Below are 4,550 nucleotides of genomic sequence, written 5' to 3' on the forward strand. Positions count from 1 at the left end.
CATGAAAAACATGTGTCAAAATTTCAGTCACAAATATTAACATTCATGACCTGCATGTAGACTTATTTTGTGACGACAAACGGGTCTCTGTGAAGGTCTGTTCATTTCACTACATATGGAGATGATTCCACATCACATGAATGAAATGTAAAAGGATATGAATGTGAATGCTGCTGTCTGGCAATATGATTGCAAAGTCACAAGTGACATTTAGAAATATTACTTTAAACATGCCAAATCAACTAGAAGCCAGCGATTGTCGAATGTTGGCAAGTGGCTGGATTGAGAAGGATGTTTTCGAGCACCTGCCTGGGCGATCTATAACGACACTTGTGACACGGCTATGGCATTGACAAGTGCTGCTCGTGTCACTGACGGCCCTTTCTTCCTCGGATAATACCTTCTCACAAAGAAAATTGTTCTTCTGAAAACCGACTCGGCGTTATATAACAATAGGCGAATACCGATATTGGCTAGAGGACTCAGGCTGGAGTGTGGGGAGAGATCGCTATACAGTTGCATTCAGGAACGGTCTTCATTTAGCATTGTGAACTGTAGGTGCAGTCCTTTCCGTTTCTTTGCCAAACATATCTTATGCAGACCTCTGTTCCATAACCGCTTAGTGTTTACATTACAAATATCATCGTTATCAACGTCAAAAGTTCATCCTGTAATTACGTCGGAGGAGCAAGAATCGAGTATCCCGGGGTCGTAGAACCCTGTCTTTGGGTTTCAATGCTTCATTATCAGGTTTCGGTGGAATGGTATAATATGACGACAGTGATCACCATCCGAAATCTGAGTACATAATCCAAGAATGCCAAGGTGTGACCCAGTGAGATAATATACACGTGAGACAAGCCCTCCATCACGCTCTGCTGAACGCACATAGCAATCTTTCAACAAAACGAGATTATCCTTATTGTACGTCTGTTGGTTTGTAACTGACTAATACAAACCGTGGCCTGAAGAAACTCAAACGAATGTTTCTAAACAATTTGTGAAGTAAAGTAGTTTTGCTGGTAAGGTCCTTGTTCCACCATGTGCTGGCTAGAAACGTTCATCTATTTTCCAATCATAATACATCTAGAATACAGTTAAGTAATCCCGGTAAAGTTAAATGTTTCTGCCAGCATCAGTTGTGTACACGCACGTTAGTAAAACTGCATGTATTTTTCTGAAAGATAATGTCTTGACTACAAGAATTCAAATAAAATTACAGTTTCTTTCCATATCTAAATCATGTTCATGGCGCAATGCACAAATCATCTCAACTGAAGGCACAAACTGATATCTTCCTCACGTAGTGAGGTAGTAGAGGATCAGTCCTAAATGTTCTCTGGGTTTCAGTAGTCTGCCTCGCAGTCCCTGAACCACATTATTTTCCTTAATGCCTATGCCTCCTTGCAATGCTAAAGCCTTGGAAAGGAAGCAAGTCTAGATTCCCCCTGACTCTCCCAACTCACTGGGGCTCCCTTTCAGTTTACGTGGGCTTATTTGTTACGATCAAAATTATACATATTCAGGAACTAAGTGTTAGTCTAGGGTTTCAAGTCTGGCCATAGAAGCTGAGTCACTGCATTCTTCTGAAGGAACGGTGTCATTGCACCAGAACGGTGTGGTCTAGCGATCTCATCCATGTGTACAGGTCATGTAGCAAGAGGACGGCTATCAATATAGACAACAACTGGATCCAGAACTTCCTGGATATTTTGGTCACCTGTCAAATTCCATGGTGGAACCTCCAACAAAGACAACGGCTGGTTGAATGTTTTTTTTTTTTGTCTTCTGCGAATGTTGTATTTCGGTATTTCCTAACTCTCAACCGTCCATCATTTACGTGAAGAGGAATCGGCTTTCATCAGACCACTACCGCCAAATCCTCTGCCTTGCCGTGAAACGTCAAAGCTTGTTTGTAATGATCGCTCAGTAGAGTATGATGACTCTTCTAGAGTTAAAATAATAAGCCTTAGGCGATTCCAGGCTGTTTAGGTCAGGACCAGTGCTGCCTCAGTGCTTGTGGCGACTGCTTGTGGTCGAGTGAGCCTCAATAGTGTCCTGTCTTCACGATTTGACGTCACCCTGGGCCGTCCTGAACGTGGACGATCCTTCACTTTATTGGTCATATCCCGACGGCGTCCCCCGCCAACCTTGGGAACACTAGGGTAGTTGTCTCTGTAAGACTGCACCACAACTGGACTTATCCTTATATCCTGGACTGGCTTTATCCTTATACTTCGGCAGTATAGTGCACAGGTTATATCACTGGTTCAAAATTATTTTTAAAAGCGACTTGCCACAGGACAGGTGACTACAAGTAAGTAACTTGTCCCGACTAATTTTCCACTTGTCCTGATTTTATGACACAATGTTTTTACCGGAATATTAACCGAAGAGTGATAAATTTCAAAGAACGATAGCTCTAAATTACTATTATTGCGAAATGTAATAGCTACATTATGAGCAGATATGAAATGAAATCCAAGTTTACCTGCAGTTTGAAACAATAAGTGGAAATTATCTAGTAGCCCACGGACAAGTAAGATACCATTATTTGACTGGCCGAAATGAGAACTGACTTATTGCAGGCGTCGGTCGATGGCAATTTTTGAACCCCTGCAAGTATGATCCAGTATTGTGAACGGCTCAAGTGGAAGGCAGCAATGAAAGGCAACTTATCTGGAGATTTGATTTTCTGTTTGTTTTCTGCTTCTCGCTTAGTATATAAATTTGACATTATTCTACGTTCTTGTTACTCTTCTGGAATGTCTTGACAGACCTCAATGACGTCATGGCACCTTTCATCTTGGTTTGACATTTTGTTTTGTTTGTTTGTTGTCAGTCAGCAATATTTCTACTTTGTTATCTGTACATAATCAAGTTTCGACTTGATTCGCCAGTGATATGCATCATGAGCATCAATCTATGCAGTTGAGATACGAGTTGTCATGTTGAAGCCAGCGAGCCCCACCTTCCATTTCGTTAGTATGACCAATTCTAACTCAGATCAAACCAAGGTCGAACCACGTTGATTTAATCTTCGTCTAAATATTCCTGTTATTTTGTTTGTTTTGAATTGTAGGTTAGAGTGGTTTTGTTCCTCACAAATTCGTTTACATGATGTTTGTGGCATGTTTATAGATCTCCGCCACAAAGCGCCACAACAAGGGCAAGGCTGATATAACCTCTGTATAAAACATACAGGTGAGACTCTACAGAGGATAACAGGCTGTCCGGGAACTGACTCTCACTGCAAGGATGTCAGGATACGTGCGGTCGGTCTGCGAAGCTGGTTCTATGTGTTGTCTGGGTTTCTGTCGGTACAGAAGCCTCAGATTACACAATTCCCTTCGTTCTGAACTCTCGTACAATCAAAGAAACGGCCACCACATTATATTGGATAACTGACACTAAAAGAAGATTATATGTAATACAGTGTTACACAAGGCCATACACACTTATTCATTTTAGTCGAAAGATTCCATCACTAGTTTCATTTCACATATTAATGGTCAAAATCCTTGAAATGTTCATGTTTATATAAAAATATTCATTCGTCAAAATGTTCAAACACCTGGTTTACTTTAAATGTTAAAAACTATTTTGAGTGGTGGTGTGCTTCGAAATAACCAAGTTAAAATAAGGAAATGATTACTTTTATAATCAATAATTATCTCTTCACACAATCCATACTGTCCATGCGTTAAAAGCCTTAGGATCAGATTCATCGTTTGTTGTCTCATTCCAATAATTGAACTCGTTCTAAGTTGAGAAACAAGAGAGACTATACCTGATTTTATCATATACTATCCAAAAATGAAAAGCATAGCCGATTTGTACTTTTAAAAAATCTAATGATTACATATTGTGTTCAAATATTCGTCAAAAAATGTAACAAAAGTATGGATGACATGTTTTTACACAATTGCAAGTAAAAAAATCGACTTTACCTGAAAATACTGCTTTTGATGAGATTTCTGAAAAGGATCAGAAAAGCATCGCTACATCGCAACAGAAATCATCTTCCAGTTGAAATTGTGCAGTTAGAAGCATTCACTGTCGGACAATAACAATCCAGATTACTTTCAGAAACTGGCATTCGTTTTGAAGGAGTTCAAGGTCAAATCACGACGTCACGTCTGGACCCTACGGGACGGAGCATCGCCCTTGAAAGATTACCAATCTGTTGCCAAGTGTCTGAATGTTAGTCTCACATGCAGCTCGTTGCAACCAGACAGGTATAACAAAGGCCGATGCCGTACAGGCAGACCTCGAGTTAACATTGCAGTCCAAGATTGGTACATCCGGGTACTATTGTGGCGTGGTCGTATTGCCATGGGGAGAGCACAGCAGCCAGGGTGCGTGGACTTCAGAGGATATCCGGTCAAACAGAACGGAACAAGTTGAAAGAGATTGGTCTGAGGGCCAGGACACCCGACGTCGGGGTCGTGCTACATCGTCACGATCCCGCTCAGTGTCTCCGCTGTCTAAAAGTATCTACTTGGTTGTATAGACATTACCTTCTTCTAGCCTGGTGTAAAATTTCATGC

This window comes from Haliotis asinina, chromosome 3 (assembly GCF_037392515.1).
Source record: "Haliotis asinina isolate JCU_RB_2024 chromosome 3, JCU_Hal_asi_v2, whole genome shotgun sequence".
NCBI classification, from domain to species: Eukaryota; Metazoa; Mollusca; class Gastropoda; order Lepetellida; family Haliotidae; genus Haliotis; species Haliotis asinina.